The following is a 7,563-nucleotide window of genomic DNA, read 5'->3' on the forward strand; positions in this document are numbered from 1 at the left end:
CGTTGGGCACTGTGTTGTACTGTATTGTTTATAAGACTGGGGATACCTGCAGTCAGTTTAGACTGAAGATGTCACCTAGATGAGTGATGAAACATATCTGTCAATAAATGTCGTGTCCAGATGAACTGATGCATTCTTCTTTGATTTTCTTACCTGGATTATTGAGCATGCATCAAAACAGTGAAAGGGAAGGTTTACAAGATGGTTGTGAGACCAGCTATGTTGTATGGCTTGGAGACAGTGGCACCGATGAAAAGACAGGAGGAGGAGCTGGGGGGTGGCGGCATTGAAGATGCTAAGATTTTCACTGGAGTGACAAAGAAGGACAGAATTAGGAACGAGTATATTAGAGGGGACCGCTCAGGTTGGACGGTTTGGAGACGAAACAAGAGAGGCAAGGTGGAGATGGTTTGGACATGTGTGGAGGAGAGATGCTGGGGATATTGGGAGAAGGATGCTGAATATGGAGCTGCCAGGGAAGAGGAGAAGAGGAAGGCCAAAGAGGAGGTTTATGGACGTGGTGAGGGAGGACATGCAGGTGGCTGGTGTGACAGAGAGGAAGATGCAGAGGACAGGAAGAGATGGAAACGGATGATCCACTGCGGCGCCCCCTAACAGGAGCAGCCGATAGTAGTAGTAGTAGTAATAGCAGTAGTAGTGTTTAGCATCCATACAAGATATGATGTAAATAATATGTAACGTTAACTACTCTGTTGAAAATGTGCAGTCAACGCTAGACCTACTTCCAATGACAAACTTACTACAATGATCCTGTGTCGTGTTCACAACAAAGTCACACAGCTGTTGTGCTTTGCGTTATTGAATCTGTGTGTCTTTGTCAAGACGGCTAAATGATTGAAACGTCAATGTAAACAGTAAAGCTCAGTTTTCTTCAGCGCTATGGAAGTCCCTTGCCATCAGGCAGGATCTAACCGTGCAGCCTCTCAGCCCCTTTCACCGAGGGCTAAGCACCGCGGTGTGATTACTTGCGAGCATCAGGAATGCAGTAAGAAGATTTGGTTAACGGCTTGGGGTGGAGCAGTGATATGTTGCTGCATGTTTTCACTGTACACCCTGTGCCTGACTTTGTTAGATCAACTCAAAGATTAGCAGTAAACTGCCTTACGAGAAAGACCGCTCGAGTTAATGGCTATCCAGTCGTTCCCACGGGTCTGAAATATACACGTAGTGGTAGCCGGCGGGCGGAAAGGGCCGGTATTATAAGCCGGCACAAAATGGTCCACTACATGTGACAAGCAACAAATGTGTGTGACCTTTAACACCATATTTTGATTTATTGAATATTTTCTGTTGGCGTCGCAGTGGTTAGCGCAGTCGCCTCACAGCAAGAAGGTACTGGGTTCGAGCCCCGGGGTAGTCCAACCTTGGGGGGGGGGGGGGGGGGGGTCATCCCGTGGCTGTCTTCTGTGTGGAGTTTGCACGTTGTCCCCGTCTCTGCGCGGATTTCCTCTGGGGGGCTGCCAGTTTCCTCCCACGGTCCAGAGACATGTAGGTCAGGTGAATTGGCTGTACTAAATTAATTATTAATTTCAGATAATGCGTTTCACAGATCCGACCCCCTCCGACCCTCCCCTCCGTCCACCCACATGGGAAGAGTAAGACAAAGCGAATAAATAAATAAAACACGCCATAGTGTGTACAAAGATGGCAGTGTTTGTCAGAACACTTAATCTTACTGGGTTTTTCAAAGAACTCAAACGCCCGTGCATATGGGAACGCCCCCTGGTTCTGGTCCACTTATCGATATTCACAGACATGCAACCAGGCGCTCCCCCTTCAGTCTGTTTCCCAGGTCAGTTTTGACCTAAAAAACAGATGAAAAACAGACACTTAGGGTCCGTGGTGGTGTAGTGGTCTAAGCATCGGCTTTGTGGCGATGCAGTTGCCCACTGGGGACCGGGGTTCGCGCCCCGGTCTTGTCAGATCCGACTATGGCCGGACTCGATGAAGCAGCAATAATTGGCAACGCTGTCTTCGAGAGGGGGGCGGAGTCGGCTTGCGTTCGTCACATGAATGCGTCTCTGGGTGTGTGGGAAAAAGCAGTGGTTCGGCCTGGAGTCGCCTCGCCACTTTCGTGACAAGGCGACTCCTTCGAGACTGCCAGCCGAAGAGATGCAGTTGGCGAACGCACGCAGTACGAGGGTGGGTGTTTGAACTAAAATAGGGAGCGATTGGCCGCTAAGTTGGGAGAAAAAAGGGGAAAATCAGAAATACATTTAGAAAAAAAAAAAAGAAAAACAGACACTTGGCTTTAAATTAATTAAATTGATTAATTGAATTAGTCAAGTCAGGTCAATTTTATTTGTATAGCCCAACATCACAAATTACACATTTGCCTCAGGGGGCTTTAGAGCAACACAACATCCTATACATAGACCCTCCCATCGGATAAGGAACAACTCCCTAAAAAAAAAGAAAAGCCTTTAACAGGGAGAAAAAATAGGAAGCGACCTCAGGGAGAGCAGCAGAGGAGGGACCTCTCTCCCAAGACCGACAACGTGCAATGGACGTTGTGTTGACACAATTTACACAATACAACACTGAAAGAGGATAACAGTATTATGATGGAATTATGATATGACGAGGACGATGCCAAGCAGTGTCCAGACGCCACCGGAACGGCCCAGGACCTGAGCCACGCGACCAGCATCACCGTGTAGACCACAAAGAAAAATGAGTCACACATCTGAGTGAGCGAAGGATAAAACGTTAAAACAGGATAGCAAAATTATATAGATTTATAAGTTGTATAAAAGGAGAATGTGACGAGGGGGATGCCAAGCAGTGTCCAGGTGGCGACCACCATCACCACGGAGACCCGGGAGGAGGACAGACTACACGTGCACACAAGGGAGACGCGCATCACACCATTCGCACGCACGAGAAGAGAAAGGAGACGGCATCATTCAGAGAGCGAGAAAACTCATGTGAGAGAAGAGAGCAGTTTGCAATAATCAATAATCTATACACTGTAATCTATACTCTATAATCTCGTCGGCAGAACAGTGCTTGGTAAATTTATTGAGACAGAAACCGAACCGCCATGCAGTACAGTTTGTGAAGTACTCAGCTTAAAGGCAACTAATTGTTGGCTAAGGCAAAAAGATGAGTTTTACGTCTGGATTTAAAGGACTCAGCACACTCTGATTTTCTGATGGCAGCAGGCAGGTTGTTTCACAACAGCAGGGCCTGATAGGAAAAGGCCCTGCCACCAGCTGTCTTATTTCCCCCCCCCGCTTTTTCTCCCCAGTCGTACTTGGCCGATTACCTCACTCTTCCGAGCCATCCTGGTCGCTGCTCCACCCCCTCTGCTGAGCCGGGAGGGGCTGCAGACTACCACATCCCTCCTCTGATACATGCAGCGTCACCAGCCGCTTCTTTTCACCTGACAGTGAGGAGTTTCAGCAGGGGGACGTAGCACGTGGGAGGATCACACTGTTCCCCCCCAGTTCCCCCTCTCCCCCGAACAAGCAACCCAACCGACCGGAGGAGGCGCTAGTGCAGCGACCAGGAAACGCACACCCACATCCGGCTTCCCACCTGCAGACACGGCCAATTGTTTCTGTAGGGACGCCCGACCAAGCCGGAGGTAAACACGGGGATTCGAACCGGAGATCCCCATGTTAGTAGGCAATGGAATAGACCATTACACTACCCGTTCGCCCCTCCAGCTGATTTTTTTTTTAAACTTTGGGTACACACAGGAGCTCTATATTTTGAGAGTGAAGAGCTTAAGATGGAGTATACTACTACTACTACTACTTTCAGCTGTTCCCGTTAGGGGGCGCCACAGCAGATCATCCATTTCCATCGCTTCCTGTCCCTCTGCGTCTTCCTCTGTCACACCAGCCACCTGCATGTCCTCCCTCACCACATCCATAAACCTCCTCTTTGGCCTTCCTCTTCTCCTCTTCCCTGGCAGCTCTATATTCAGCATCCTTCTCCCAATATACCCAGCATCTCTCCTCCACACATGTCCAAACCATCTCCACCTTGTCTGTTTTGCTTTGTCTCCAACCGTCCAACCTGAGCCGGTCTTCTAATATACTCATTCCTAATTCTGTTCTTCTTCGTCACTCCCAATGAAAATCTTAGCATCTTCAACTCTGCCACCTCCAGCTCCGCCTTCCTGTCTTTTCGTTAGTGCAGTTGTCTAAAACCATATAACATTGCTGGTCTCACAACCATCTTGTAAACTCTTGCTGGTACCCTTCTGTCCTTGCATCCTCACCATTCCACCGTCCTCCCTCTCATTCACGCATATGTATTCCGTCTTGTTCCTAATGACTTTCATTCCTCTTCTCTTCAGTGCATACCTCCACCTCTCCAGGCTCTCCTCACCCTGCACCCTACTCTCGCTACAGATCACAATGTCATCCGCAAACATTGTAGTCCACAGAGGACTCCTGCCTGATCTCATCCGTCAACCTGTCCATCACCATTGCAAAAAGAAAGGGCTCAGAGCTGATCCTTAATGCAATCCCACCTCCACCTTGAACCGATCTGTCATTCCAACTGCACACCTCACCACTGTCACATCTCCCTCATACATATCCTGCACCACTCCTGCATACAGTGGTGCTTGAAAGTTTGTGAACCCTTTAGAATTTTCTATATTTCTGCACAAATATGACCTAAAACATCATCAGATTTTCACAAGTCCTAAATGTAGATAAAGAGGACCCAGTTAAACAAATGAGACAAAAAATATTATACTTGGTCATTATTTATTGAGGAAAATTATCAGTTATTACATATCTGTGAGTGACAAAAGTATGTGAACCTCTAGATTTAGCAGTTAAATTGAAGGTGAAATTAGCATCAGAAGTTATCAATCAATAGGATGACAGTCAGATGTGAGTGGGCGCCCTGTTTTATTTAAAGAACGGATCTATCAAAGTCTGATCTTCACAACACATGTTGTGGAAGCGTATCATGGCAAGAACAAAGGAGATTTCTGAGGACCTCAGAAAAAGCTTTGTTGATGATCATCAGGCTGGAAAAGGCTACAAAACCATCTCTAAAGAGTCTGGACTCCACCAATCCACAGTCAGACAGATTGTGCAGAAATGAAGGAAATTCAAGATCATTGTTACACTCCCCAGGAGTGGTCCACCATCAACAATCACTCAAAGAGCAAGGCGTGTAATAGTCAGCCAGGTCACAAAGGAACCCAGCGTAACTTCTAAGCAACTAAAGGCCTCTCTCACATTGGCTAATGGTAATGTTCATGAGTCCACTGTCAGGAGAATGCTGAACAACAACGTTATGCATGGCAGGGTTGAAAGGAGAACGGCCACTGCTCTCCAAAAAGAACATTGCTGCCCGTCTGCAGTTTGCCAAAGATCACGTGGACAAACCAGAAGGCTACTGGAAAAATATTTTGTGGACGGATGAGACCAAAATAGAACTTTTTGGTTTAAACGAGAAGCGTCATGTTTGGAGAAGGGAAAACACTGCATTCCAGCATAAGAACCTTATCCCATCTGTGAAACATGGTGGTGGTAGCATCATGGTTTGGGCCTGCTTTGCTACATCTGGGCCAGCATGACTTGCCATCATTGACGGAACAATGAATTCTGAATTATACCAGCAAATTCTTAAGGAAAATGTCAGGACATCTGTCCATGAACTGAATCTCAAGAGAACGTGGGTCATGCAGCAAGACAACGACCCAAAGCACACAAGTCGTTCTACCAAAGAATGGCTAAAGAAGAATAAAGATAATGTTTTGGAATGGCCAAGTCAAAGTCCTGACCTTAATCCAATCAAAATGTTGTGGAAGGACCTGAAGCGAGCAGTTCATGTGAGGAAACCCACCAACATCCCAGAGCTGAAGCTGTTCTGTATGGAGGAATGGGCTAAAATTCCTCCAAGCCGATATGCAGGACTGATCAACAGTTCCCACAAACATTTAGTTGCAGTTATTGATGCACAATGGGGGGGGGGGGGGTCACACCAGATACTGAAAGCAAAGGTTCACATACTTTTGCCACTCACAGATATGTAATATTGGATAATTTTCCTTAATAAACAAAATGACCAATTATAATATTTTTGTCTCATTTATTTAATTGGGTTCTCTTTATCTACTTTTAGGACTTGTGTGAAAATCTGATGATGTTTTAGGTCATATTTATGCAGAAATATAGAAAATTCTAAAGGGTTCATAAACTTTCAAGCACCACTGTACTTCTCTGCAACTCCCGCTTTCCTCATTCAATACCACACCTCCTCTCTCGGCACCCTGTCATATGCTTTCTCTAAATCCACAAAGACACAATGTGACTCCTTTTGTCCTTCTCTATACTTCTCTATCAACATTCTCAAAGCAAACATCACATCTGTGGTGCTCTTTCGTGGCATGAAACCATACTGCTGCTCGCTAATCGTCAACTCTCCTCTTAACCTAGCGTCTATTACTCTTTCCCATATCTTCATGCTGTGGCTGATCAACTTTATACCTCTGCAGTTGCTACAGTTCTGCACATCGCCCTTATTCTTGAAAATCATTACCGGTATACTTCTTCACCACTCCTCAGGCATCCTCTCACTTTCTTAGATTGTTGTTAAACAATCTAGTTTAAAAACTCCACTGTTGTCTCTCCTAAACATCTCTATGCCTCCGCAGGTATGTCATCAGGACCAACTGCCTTTCCACTCTTCATCTTCTTCATAGCTGCCCTCGCTTCTCCCTTGCTAATCCACTGCACTTCCTGATTCACTAGCCCCACATCATCCAACCTTCTCTCTCTCCATTTTCGTCATTCGTCAGCCCCTCAAAGTACTCCTTCCACCTTCTCAACACACTCTCCTCGCTTGTCAGTACGTTTCCATCTCTATCCTTGATCACCCTTACCTGCTGCACATCCTTCCCAGCTTGGTCCCTCTGTCTAGCCAATTGGTACAAGTCCTTTTCTCCTTCCTTAGTGTCTAACCTCCCCTTCCACCTGGGTCTCTTGCACACACAGCATACCTATCTTTCTTCTTTCCATCATATCAGCCAGCTCTCTCCCTTTACCAGTCATAGTACCAACATTCAAAGTGCCGACTCTCACCTCCACACTCCTACCCTCCCTCCTCTCCCGCTGCCTATGGACATGCCTTCCCCTTCTCCTTCTCCTTTGCCCAACAATAACATAGTTTCCACCGGCACCCTGCTGGCCAGCAGTACCAGTGGCAGTCGTTGGCAACCCGGCCTCGACCGATCCGGTATGGAATATACTATATTTACAATATATTCTCATATATATTTATAATATACAATATTGAGATGGAATATACTATAGAGCAATTAGATGCAAAATATGTTTAGTGCTGAAAGAAAGATAAAATTCAGTCACACTGCTGAGTAAATGCATGAAAGATTAGTAGTCCAACCTTAACTAAAGTCTGTGTCTTTCTAACTGCCATAGCCCAAAGAGAAAACAAATTATAATCTTATATTTAGCCAGGACAACTTTGCTGCATGTTGAGCAATTGTCATGTTACACGTGCTGAACACACTCGTGAGTCTTGTAGCTACAAATGCAGCATTGTCGC

Source organism: Lampris incognitus, chromosome 8 (assembly GCF_029633865.1).
Source record: "Lampris incognitus isolate fLamInc1 chromosome 8, fLamInc1.hap2, whole genome shotgun sequence".
NCBI classification, from domain to species: Eukaryota; Metazoa; Chordata; class Actinopteri; order Lampriformes; family Lampridae; genus Lampris; species Lampris incognitus.